Source organism: Coenobita brevimanus, chromosome 30, assembly GCF_032717465.1.
Source record: "Coenobita brevimanus isolate Jiangsu-jjx chromosome 30, ASM3271746v2, whole genome shotgun sequence".
NCBI lineage: Eukaryota > Metazoa > Arthropoda > Malacostraca > Decapoda > Coenobitidae > Coenobita > Coenobita brevimanus.
This window is the reverse complement of record NC_136983.1, coordinates 33,603,383-33,617,059: the sequence shown is the minus strand read 5'-3', so window position 1 is coordinate 33,617,059 and position 13,677 is coordinate 33,603,383.

The window sequence follows — 13,677 nt, the reverse complement described above, 5'->3', positions numbered from 1 at the left end:
TTTTTATTTTTTTACAGAATATGTATGACAAAATCGAAGTCCCAGACGCTAAAGTGACATGTATGCTTTACCAAAATTAAAATTAACATAGAATTGTACACGAAAACATGGTTTATTTTATTTTGTTTTTCGAAGTTGGAGTTAAAAGTTCGAACGTTTGCCAATGCTAGAATGTCCATTAGTGTGTCTGTCAGGAAGTAATTGGTTTAATAAATAATTACAAACAGTATATATATATTTGGTTACTGCTTTAATTCCCTAAATATAACTTTGCATGTGCCTTCAAAATGCTTACTCGCCATCCCACCCTTGTGGGGAAGTGGGAGTAGGGCGGCCTCCTATATAGACTATGCCCCACCCCCAAGGAAAATTGAAATGACGCCCCTGTCTGTGTGCATACTGACATGGACTCGGCGTTTGGTAAGGAATCTCCCTAGACCCTCATCCTTAGTGATTTATTTTTGGATTTGGCTGGTAATTCCTTTGTACGGAATTTACTCAGAGCATAGCGGCATTAAGAAGGGTTTATATAATACGGTAAAGGATGATCATTGTGCAGAAAGGAAACCAAATCGATTTGGAAGAGAAGTTTGGGGGCCTCCGTAACCAGGGAGAATACAGACCATGACCTCATAAATTCATTGATATATTATAGGTACATTTGACAACATATGAACCTGGGACAGTAATGTGTTGCACATGGCTAGCATTTGGTACACTTGACAACTTTGACAATCACATGTTTGTTAGTGACACTGACATAAGGAAGGAAGGTGTCAAATATTATATGAAATGATCAAGTAACTGTGGTGCATAAATGTCAGAAATTGTAACTAGACCTCCAGTTCACACAGACACAGTCCCTGGTTCATGTGTGGCCAACTGTACATGACCTAATCTACCCACATTATTACAGGTATGACTTCACTTACGCTCTCGATCAAGGTCCTTTGGGTTTCGCTATGGCTAAACCGGTGTTGAAACCCAGCTGGCTCAGTTTTTACTATCCTTTGGGCAACCAGGTGTGGGCAGGTGTGTTGGCCTCCATGCTGGTCATCTGCTTCACACTGGTCTTGGTGAGTATCAGGTTCACGGCACCAACATTGCAAGACTGAGTACTTATAGATCATGATAAGTATAGGGTTAACGGCACTGCTATCGTCAGACCAAGCTGACTAACTGATTGTATTAAAATCCGGTGGCGCAACTGCTAGGGTCATATGCCGCCGGACATCAAGCTTAAAGATGTAGCCAATAAAAAATGCATCTTCAAAATAAAGTTAATAACTGTTGCTAGAAATAAAACACTGAAAATAATAAAAGAACAGTTAGAAATATCAATTACTTATAAAAGTGGAAGGAGACCCGCCTCCTGAAGAAAACTAAAAACATCAGTAAAATCGCTGGAAGCTCCACCGAGCACCGAGGAGAGACAGTAGGCACCATCTGCCCTTCTATGCCTATGGAGGAATCTCTGACATAGGTCCCCCAAACTCGGACACTCGACCAGGAAGTAACGGACAGTAAGGGGAACAAGACAATCACCACAGTACAGTTGAGTCTCACCACTCATCAGGAACCCACGTGTAAGCCGAGAGTGCCCAATGCGAAGTCTAGCAAAAGCCACCTCCAATTGCCGAGGCATGGAGGGGAGAACCCTTGGCACAACCACTCTCTGAAATACCTCTTTCAGCTTATTATGAGCGACATCATCCCAGCGTCTCTGCCAACACGTACGAATTCTGTTCTGCAAGAAAGGTGTTACATTAGAAGCAGGAAGCGGATAGTCAGTTGGGGACAGTTGAGAAGCTGCAACCTTGACCAGTGTATCCGCCTTCTCATTGCCCACCACACCAACATGTGTGGGAACCCAACAGAAATCCACTCTCTTCCCCTGATGACGAATGTGGAACAGCCACTCAAAAATAGCTAAAACTATAGCATGGGAAGAGTTCAAAGAGTCCAGGGCCAAAAGCACCCCTTGAGAGTCGCTAAAAATAGTAAAATAATTGCCATCGTGAACAAACACCAACTTTGGGACTAAAACAATAGCTGATAACTCTGCAGTAAAAACTGAGGTAGTCAAAGGAAGACTACCTCCATGGCTAAAATTGGGAAATACCACTCCAAAACCAACACCAGATGCGGATTTAGAGCCATCAGTATACACAGGCACAGAATCACCATGACTAGAACAATGTCCTAAAAGCAACTGTAAAAGAGACAGAGGAGCAACAGAAACCTTTGAGCCTGCAAAAGACCTACAGAAAGTTACCTCGGACAATATCCATGGCGCAACCCTCGGGATCTAAAAAGGACTGACAGGTACTGCTGACAAATCAAACTCCTCCATGATATCCCGAACCCTATAGCCAAACGGACGAGGCATGCGAGGGTGTCTACTTTAATACAAAAAACAAGAGTGCTGAATCACACACTCACAGACAAGTGAGTCTGGAAGGCGATGAATCCAGAGCCAGCACCATGCTGCAACTGACTAATGCAGTAGATCTAAGCGAGGCACACTAGCTTCCACCAACAAACTGGAAATTGGAGACGACCGAAAAGCCCTAGCTGCAAGGTGAAGACCAGCATAATAGACAGCATCTAGAGTTTTTGGTCTGGACTCTGTGGTAGAGGAGTATGCCTCACAGCCATATGACAGCTTGGAGGTTACAAAAACCTAAAAGAAATGCAAGAGCATACTCCGATCAGCACCCCAGGAGGTATGGGACAGAACCCTCAATAGATTGAGAGCCTTCATGCATGATGTTTTAAGATTTTCCAACTGTGAAACCCAAGTCAAACGGCAGTCAAACGTCAGGCCCAAAAATTTCATCTCTGCCACACAATGGAGTCTCCTGCCACAAAGCTGGAGATCAGGGTCCGGGTGTACCCCTCGCATCCTACAGAAGTGCATAGCCAGTCCTAGAAGGGGAAAACTAAAAACCCTTGGAAGTGGCCCAGGCAGAAATCTTGTCCAAGGCAAGTTGCATATGCGGGTCAATAGTAGACATGCGGGAGCCAGAAAACCATATAGCTAAGTCATCCACATAAAGGGATGAGGATACCCCAGCAGGCACAGCGTTAAGGATACCATTGATGGCCACTGCAGACAGGGAAACATTTAAGACACTTCCCTGTGGGACATCTTCCTCCTGGCACAGTGGCATAGAGAGGGTAGAACTCACATGGACCCGAAACACATGATCAATCAAGAAGTCTCCAAGTACTACAGGCAGGCGACCACGTACACCAAAGGCAGGAAGTTGTTGGAGGATGCTATGGCACCAGGCAGTGCCATAAGCCTTCTCAAGGTCAAAGAACACAGCCACAAGATGTTACTTAGAGGCAAAAACTTAACTCCCTAAGCCTGATAAGGTTGTCTGAAGTGCACCATAATTTACAGAAACCACTCTGCGAAGGAGAGAGAAAGCAACCCTTCTCCAGAAACCACATGAGCCTGACATTGACCAGCTTCTCGAAGAGGTTGCACACGCACGATGTTAAAGTGATAGGGCGATAGTTGGTGACCTGGGAAAATTTATCTGGCTTGGGAATGGGGAGGACAATACCCAACTTCCAACTCTTGGGAATAGAGCCCTCACCCCAAACCCTGTTAAAAAGGTCCAATATAAACTGAAATAAATCAGTCGGCAGATGATGGAGCAGAGCGTATGGAATGCTGTCAGGCCCAGGAGCAGTGTCACCACATTCTGAGAGGACAGTATGCAGCTCACGGAGGCTGAAATCTAGATTATACGGCTCTCCGCCACGAGAGTGAAAGTCAAGACCCAGCCTCACCTGATTCCTATGAAAGCTAGCACACAGCTGTGAAGGATCCTTTTTAGAGACAGCAAAAAACTGATTTGCAAGAGCAGAGGCTACTGCATCTGGTGAAGACACAAGTTCTTGAAGTCGCAACACCGGTGGGGAGGGGGGTGAGAACCTACCAGAAATCTTGAACACCTCTTTCCACACCGTAGGCACTGGATGCAACTATAGAAACATACGACCTCCACGAGTTACGCCGATCATTGTTCACGACTCATCTATAGTGAGCACATGCTCTGCAAAACTGTATTTTTAGAAAAAAACATTATGATTGGCAAAATACTGATGGGCAGCTGCTTTGTAAGCTCCCTTTGCTATGGAGCAGTCATCATTCCACCATGGCACAGGTCTCCGGGAAAAAACACCAGAAGTCCGTGAATGGAATGAACCCCTGCTGAGAAAATGATCTTAGTAAAATAATGTTCGGCATCATCGTTAGTTGATAAATCAGTAACTCTGTTGGCAAATACACATACTGTAGTTCCTCAAAGAGAGACCAATCAGCCCTATCCAGACACCAGCATGGCATATGGGCTGCAGGACCAGAACGAGTAGACTGGATGATCACAGGATAATGGTCACTACCATGCAGATCATCCAAAACCTCCCAATAAAAATCAAAGGCACAATAAAAGGAGGTGATGGTAAGGTCAGTGACAGAATACGTGCCAGTCTGAACATGAAAATGGGTCAGCCTCCCATTGTTTAGGAAAAGCAAATCTAAATCCCCAACCAAAGAGGCAACAAGCTCACCCCGGGGATTTGAGAGTCACCCAAGTCACCCCACAAAGGATGGTGGCCATTAAGGCCACTAAGGAGTAGGAAAGGGGGTGAAAGTTGGCTGATAAGGGTTTGTAGATCAGCACGCATAACAGGAATGGAAGATGGTAGGTACAGACAACAGATGGCGTAGCACCTCCCAGTGTGCATCTGTACTGCTAGATCTTGAAGGGGAGACTGTATCAGAAAGGAAATAAAGGGGACATCAGAACGGCACAAAATTGCACATCCACCGCTGGGAACTGTCTATCCCCCACCATTGTCTCCTGAAAACAGACACAGAGCGGGCTTAGAGCAGAGAGTAATAACTGCATTTCCTCCCAATTTGTCATGGCACCTCTACAACTCTAATGAAAACAAATTGATACTGACTGAGACATAGTAGTAGTAAGTAATATGAAATGAGAAACACCAAGGCTATTTAGAAACCTCGCTGGGAAGGGTGTGAAATCCCTTCTTCCTAGGCGTGGAGCTCTGCCATACCAACCGAGAAGACAATGAAGATATAGAGTTTCCACGGGTGGAAGGACCCTTACCCCAAGAATGGTCCTGCCCATTGCCAGAATGAGCCTGAGGCACAGAGACCATCCTGGAAGACTCACTCACTCTGTCTGCACCCCCACGTGGGACTGCCAGGTGACTGATCAGAGGAAGCATGTGACCGAGCCCTTTGAGTATCCAAAGGCCCAGACCTCGCCACACCTGAGCAAGAAGCATGGACTGAAATCTTAGAAAGACAATCACGAACACCCTCCGACTTAGACGCCACCACTGCCCGGGTTGTCAAGCGAAGAACCACCTCAGAATCCTCATGCGGCACAGAAGTTTGAACCTTAGGTGGAGGGAATCACCCAAATACTCCTCACTCCTCACCCATTTGAGATTGGCAGACCCAACCTCCATCTCTATGCCAGAACTTGAGGACACACTCTCTCCCTCATTTTGATTTTCTTCATTGTTCCTATTACTTCCATCTTTCTAATATCTTTTTCCTTTCTCATCTCCCTCCTCCCAGCAATTCGCCATCCACTTATATTCGCATTAATTTCAATCTTTAATTTTAACAGTTCCTTAAAGTGTTCTCTCCATCTGCTTACCTTTTCTTCCTGTTCCACTTTCAGTCTGCTATTTTTATGTTTTATTTCCCTGCTACCTTCTTTATCACCCTGTGTAACTCTCTTTACCTCTTTCCAGAACATCTTACATTTTTTTAATAATGGAACAGAGGAAGGAAAAACAAATGAATTAAAAATAATACTTACACTATATTGTAAGTGTCGTCCATGTATTTAAAAAATTTATAACAAATGGACTTGAACAGCCGGAGGTTGAAATTTTGGGGGGGAAACCACTCTGGGGAAGAGAGTTCCAAAGAGATGCAGTTCGGGGAATAAAAGAATTCTGATAGGCAGAAGTACTGCAGTATGTCTATGTCACAGTCCCATCACGAGCACTACCAGATGCTCATGTAGTGCAAGGGAAAGCATAGAGAAGTGGCATAATGGATGCAACTTCGTCTGAGCATTTGCCATAAATGTATCTGTAGAATAATGCAAGAGAGGCTACATTCCGTTTTATTTCTGGGGGGGGGGAGGAGTTCATTTGTAATAGTAGGGTTATTAAGAATTCTAACTGCTCTGTTCTGAATTTTGTCTAGTTGTTTTAGTGCAACAGCTCTACAACCATTCCAGAAAGTTGAGCAATATTCCAGCTGAGAGCACACATGATTCTTGTAAATCATAGTAAACTGCTCATCAGTGAAGAAGTTACCTACTTTTTTACAATAATCCAAGTTTCTCTGAAACAGTTTTAGCTAGTGATCTATCATGAGAGGTCCAGCTGAGGGCATTTTTAACCCTTTGTGAGCAAATGGGGTCCCTATGGACCCAGCATGTTTTCAGAATTTTGCCATTAAGCCATTTTTTACTTTCACAGCCGGGTCTTTCATGTCTTTTATTGTAGATGGTTATTTTATATCTTCATAAAATCTGAGCAAAAAATCTCACACGATTAAGGAGTGACATTGCAATAAATGTCAGTGGGGTCCGCCAGGACCCAACCTGGCCTTTCGTATGACTAATTTTTTAAATATAATTTTTTCAGATATTTCAGATTATAACATTAGGACAATGTTAATACCAGTAGCAAAGGTTTATGCCTCAATAGGGGTGGTATAAGGTGACCAAGAAGAAGAAAATTATTCTGATGGTGATTTATCTGTATCTGACGCTGATGATTATGATGTGCTTGTACTATTGGACAGTGAAATTAGTGTGAGTAATATTGAGTCTCCTGTGAGTGCTGATGATAATCCTGAAAATGCAAGTGATGGTAGTAATACAGTAGATGCTCATCAAGTGCATAAAACAAGAAATTGTTGTACCAAACTTGAACATTATAGGGATAGTTTTATTTTATGATCATGCTAATTTACTTTACACATGAACTTGTTATTATTTTCAGAACCTGTTCCAAGAATACTGACAATCAGACATTCAAACAGTGTAGAATCAGTACTTCCACACTCAAACTTTAATAAAATTGTGGTAAAATGAAAAAAAAAAAGTTAAAATAATAACAATAAAAAACAAAAACAAAAAGAGACACTTGGTGGATTGGTTCCACGTGCCGTGTCCTGGGCAACATATGTACAAAGTTTAATTGATATAATTTTTTGAATATGCCAGAAATACACCATTAAGGTTTGGGGTCCGTCAGGTCCCAATCAGCCTTCCATGTAACTTGGTAACCCCTGGCCCATGAAGAGTTAAGTGGAACATGAGAATTTCAGTAGTTTTAATAGGAATATTAGAGGCATTGAGGATAATATAGGAATCCGACAGTATCTGTCATCTAGTATATTGCATAAATTTGTTTTTCCTAGCACTGAGACAATGTTGTTTTGTCCCCAGACAACGACTTTAGATAAGTCTTGATTTATGAAGATGGCTGTAGTGAGCTGTGAGTTATAAAAAAATTTGTGAAAGGGTGGTTGTGTGTATATGTGAAGTGTTGAGTCATCTGCATATGAATGGATGGGACTATGGATGGTAGATAAGAGGTGATTAATATGATGTAGGAATGGGATTGGAGCCAGAACTGATCCTTGTGGCATGCAGACATTAACTGAGTGGAAATTGGATTATGCATCATCTACTTTTATTCTAATCTTTCTGTCACTGAGATATGAGGAAATCAGAGGAACAAAAGATGATAGGCCATTGCAAGGGAGTTTGTATAGCAGGGAATGGTGCCACACTCTGTGCAACGCTTTAGAAATATTAAGGGCTACTGCGTGAGTTTCTTCATGTTGGTCAACTGCCTGATGGGTGGTATGAGTCAGGAGACTGAGTATTTAGCAACAGTGACTCTTTTGTGGCAAAAAGCATACAGGCTATCAATAACTAAGTTGCTGGAGTCAAGATTTTTAACTATGTGCTTATTAATTACAATCTCAAATATTTTATCAAGAGATGTTATAGCAATTGGTCTGTAATCAAATGGGTCAGATGAACTTCCTGTCTTAGGAAGTGGGTGGATATTGGCTTCCTTCCAAGAATAGGGAAGGAAGAAGTATGTATGCATAGTCTGGATAATTTCGCTAGAACAACAGCAACTTTTGGGGAGGTCTTTTTCAAAACAACTGGATGAATTCCATCTCGACCTGGAGCTTTGTTGGTTGGTAAATTGTCTACGATGGATTATACGTATTTAATGATTATTTTAAGTGGTACAATTTCGGGAGTCACGTTCTAGTATGGGAAGGTTCTGTCTGAGTTCCTCTAAGCTAGAATTTCTGGCAAATGTACTGACAAGGAAGTTTGCTCTACCATGCAGGTCATTTATGGTGCTGCTATCTGAAAATTTTAGTGGAGGAATGGGTGATGACTTATTAAAGTTATTATTGAAGGAACTGAGATTTGACGGGAATATTCTATTGTCATTAAGAATGTTTGATAGTCTGGATACTTAGTTGTGGAAGAAAGTTAGATTTAGTGAGAATTATTAATGGTTTTGCATGGTTACTGGCAATTTTGAACCGACTAAGATATTCAGTTGTTTTTTATATTAAGCATGAGTTACATGTTAAGATCTTTTGGGTCGTTGCTTCGGCACAATTTCTGTCAAACCATTTTGGGGAGTCCGATCTTATAGTGAACTGTTGACTGGGTATGAACAATTCCATATCAGCTTGTATTAAGTCATTCATGTGGGTCTGGATAGAACTAATGTCACTGGAGAAGAAAGACTGCCATGGAATATAAGCAAAAATTATTTCTAAATCCATTCCAGTCTGCCGTGTCAAGTAGCCATCTGGTCACTGTGACAAGTTTAGAATGGGGAGGTTTGGGGCTATTGACTAATGAGGCTTTGATGTGATTGACGGTAGGAGTGAACGACGGTAACCTACGACAAACTACACTCATCGATAATGGTGACATTGGTAAACGAAGCCTATTAACTTCTCAGTCAACATATCAACATATCAACAGTCAAAACAATCTACCACTGCTCTACAAGCAACAGTCATCAAGCAAACTACAAGCAAATACAGTGAGAACAAAAAGAAATGACAAGAAACAACAACCAAAGTGAGGAAGGAGGAAGTGCATCCGTACCTTGCTAATAGTGTTGACCCAGCATGCTGATGTATCAGCACACCTGACCTCCATTCCTCCCTTCTCCTTGAACCTCCACCACCCTCCACCACGACCTCCACCTTCTCCAAAACTACCACCACCACCATCTTCTCCACCACAACTACCAGAGTGAGGCAACGAATCAGTAGTGTCATCATTTGCTAAGAGCATCATAACATGTCAATCAGTCCAATTGCCTGACAACACCAATCTCTTTGGAAGCGTGGGTTCATAACCCACTGCTGCCACCAATATCAATAGACGTAGCCAAGGGGTTTAATTAGATGAAAAAGGTTATCTGGTTGTATCATCGATGGGAGTGGCACCAGGAGAGAATGATGGTAAGCCGTTGTAGGAGATTTTAGTGTAGACCCTCCCTGTTCCGTTATCCTCTTCGTATTTTAAGCCCTTAAGACCTAATCGCATCAATTGATGCGATATGAGTTTTATGCCAAAATGCCTAATCGCATCAATTGATGCGATATGAGTTTTATGCCAAAATGCCTAATCGCAACAATTGAATGCGGCCTGTAAAAAACTGCAGAGCGTTTGCTCCACCCTGATTATGACGTACATGGCTTCAGGCCAATGAGAACTCGCCCCTGATGTGGCGTGAGGGGGGATCAGACCAACCCGGGCGGTGGGAGGGCACCCCCCTCTCGGCCGCCTCCATGCCACCCTCTATGCCACCCGCCACCCTCTACGCCACTCCCTCACTGTCCCTCATCATTCTCTCACCCCTCCATGCAACTGCATCTCTCCTCCCACAATAACCTGCGTCCCCACTCACCCTCTCTTGCCCCTCCTCCCTCCCTGCTAGCCTCGTCCCCCCCCCCAAAACCCACCCCATCTCTCTCTCCTTGTCCCTCATTACCCTTCCAATTACCCCCAACAGGCCCCCAAGTGTCATGCCTAATGTACGTACCTGTTTCATGTTATTTCTACTTCTTACCAAATTTTTACACCTCACTCTGTTCATTTCTCACTTCATACCTACCAGTTTCTGTACGTACATACCTGGAGAATGCTGTATGTTGTACCACACGCGACGCATCTTTCTTTTCTTGTTTTTTCATTCTCCCTACCTGCTCACATTAGCATCTCTAAGTAGTGTCCGTCTGTGTTTGTTTTCGAAAGACTTTGAGGCCTTGTAGGGCTACTCTTTGCACCTGTTTTATCTCCCCACACCTACATGCACACCTGTTTTTATGGCTGTTATGACAAATCCTATTGAAATGGAGGGTTTCCATAAGAGAATTTGGTTGTTGCCAAAATTTTCCTCCCCAAGTACCACCAAGGCCTTGTAGGCCTACTCCCCACACTAGTTATCTCCCCACACCTACATACACACCTGTTTTCATGGTAGACGTTACAGAACACAATGAAGTGCTTTCTTTTCATGCGACAACCTTATTATTTCCAACCCCCTTACCTATAGGCCTACTCTCCACAGCCTACTTTATCTCCCCACAGTCTAGTAATCTCCCCACACCTACATACACCTGTTTTCATGGTTGGTGACGAAACACTTTGAAATGACCTGTTTCAATTAGAAAAATAGGTAGTTACCAAAATTTTCATGTTTTCGATTGTTTTCGAGGGGTAACTATCATAAACTTTTTTTGAACTTTGATGCGCGATTGTGCGGTAACCATTAGGCCTACGGGGGTACGGATTGCGTTGTCAGGTGTGTAAATTCTTCCTCATTAGCCAGAACACGATCAATTTGCCCTTGGTGAAAGTCTCCAAAACACCCCTGAGTTGCGGTTGTGGGAGGTACTCTGCCTGAAACAATTGCGGCCTTAATGATGAAACAGGCAGACTGGTGTCGATGGAGTATATTGTGAGACAGTTACTTGAATATATGTTAAGAGCTTGGCACGACCCGTGCATGGTTAGCAGCAGTTTGTGGTAGCTGCGGTCCTCCTACTTTACTCTCACTCCCCTACTCCCCATTGTTTTCTTTGGATCTCTCTCCATGTTTCCTGGCCATCTCTGGTTCTCTCTCTCCTTCTCCCTCTGGTTCTCTCTCTGGTTCTCTAACTCTCCTACATGTGATTCCGGACTTATATCCCCCTCTGTCTCCCAGCTAAAGTGTGTGTGCATGCATGTGTGTGTGTGTCAGTCATGCTTCCAGCACATGATCAGAGGTGTTTGGCATTCTTGATTAGTCTAGACTAGGGGATGTGTAGTTGTCTCTTCCTGGAGAACTTCAGACATTACCAGTTTTACATTGTTACATATACTGTAGGTGTATAGTTACATACCGTAGTTACATACAGTATTGTGTCATATTATGCCCACATAGTCGGAGGATCTAAGTGGTGGCACTGTTGCTATCCTGTATTGATCTGGTAATTACAGTATTTGTCAGGAACTGGTCCTAGAGATAGGCAGTATAGTCAGGATTTTCTGGTATTCTGGTTGGTGGTTTTGCCAATTGCATGATATTAAAAGATTCTGCAAACAGCTCGCATTCTAGACCTGTATCTCCAGTCCTAAGAGAATACAGTCACCCAAAATGGATATTTTATTGGTAAAGGTGAGGGTAAGTTTGGTCAGCTGTGTGGATATGGCGTCAAATACTCTGGGTTCTGAAGAAGCATTGGGGAAGCAATAAGCTAGACAGGTATAACTGGTAATCTTTATATATGTTATTTGGTCTAATGAATAATCAAAATTAGCTAAAGTGAAGTTCAAAACAGTGTCAACTGCAAATTAAGATTTGATTAACAACAGGTGCCACCCTTGTTACAGAAGTTTGTGAGGAGATGGTAACTAGGAAAACAAATAGGGATATGTCAGTACAGGGACAGATTTGGGGTTGTGTGAGGAACAGGGCTAGAGGGGATATTGACTGGAGGAAAAAGTGAACAGAATTCAGATTGGTATTAAGACAACAGATATTAGTGAAATGTAAGGACAAACCAATGCTTCTCTGCTGACAAGCATGGAGAGTGTTTTTTTTTATGTGAAGAAAAAGGAACCAAAGGCCACGATCCCGCAATAACTGTTCCCTCCAACAGAAAAACAAAATACAAGAGAGAGCCAAATTCAAGATCTGATCATTTTTTGATGCCTGGACACACTGAGTTTGATAGACTGGAAGCAGGAAATACAGACAGAGGAAGACAGTTCCAAAGTAGACCTGTTGCATAAATGAAGGACTGGGTGTACCGGTTAACTCTTCATTAGAGAGTTGGACAGGATAGGGATGAGAGTTTGCTGCTAGACGGGTGCTACGCGCCCACTGTAGAAGTGGAGGAATACATGCAAACAGTTCAGAGGAGCAATGACCATTGAAGTAGAACACCTAATCTCAAAGAAGCAGATTTTACATGAGATGTAATATGATCTTTCCAAGACAAGTCCCGAGTAAATGAAACCCCAAGCAAGTTCAAGGATGATACAGGATTAAGCTGAATATCATTAAGCATTAGTGGGTGCACCTGTGTAAGATTTTGTTGGGTTGATAGGTGTAAGAACTGAGTCTTTGATGCATTAAAAACAACAAGATTATTTTTACCCCAGTCAGAGATACGAGCCAAGTCAGACATTAGGTAGGCCATAGCCTCATCCCTTATTTGCTGAAGTAACTGCTGAGATGGATGTTGCAGGAGCCGAATGGAAAGGTGAAGGGTGGAGTCATCAGTGTATGAGTGGATAAGATTAGATGTACAGATTAGGTCACTGATTAAAAAAAGGAAGAGAGTTGGTGATAGGACGGAGCCCTGAGGAACACCACTGTTGATAGATCTAGGAGAAGAACGATGGCCGTCTACAATAGCTGCCATAGAACAACCAGAAAGCAAGCTAGAGATGAAGGCACAGATAGAAGGATAGGAACCGTAAGAGGGCAGTTTGGAAATTAAAGATTTATGCCAGACTCGATCGAAAGCCTTTGAGATGTCAAGTGCAATGGCAAAGCTTTTGCCAAAGTCCCGAAAGGAGGATGCCCAGGAGTCTGAAAGGTAGGTGAAAAGATCGCCAGGGAAGCGTCCCTGTCGGAACCCATACTGACGATCAGAAAGAAGGTTGTGATAAGAAAGGTGCTTTAAAATTATTCTATTAAGAATTGACTCGAAAACTTTTGAGATACAGGATGTTAAAGCAATTGGACGATAGTTAGAGGGTTGGGAATGGTCACCCTTCTTTGGGACTGGGTGAATAAGAACAAACTTCCAGAAAGAAAGACAGGTACAAGGTGACAGACAAAGGCAAAAGAGTTTGCCTAGGCACGGTTTAAACACAGAAGCACAGTTCTTGAGAACAACAGGAGAGACTCCATCAGGCCCATATGCCTTATTAGTATTGAGGCCAGTGATGGCAGAAAATACATGAGCTGAAGAAATTTTAATGCCAGCCATGAGGAAGTCAGAGGAGGGAAGTGATGGAGGAATAGCACCGGAATCGTCTAAGGTGG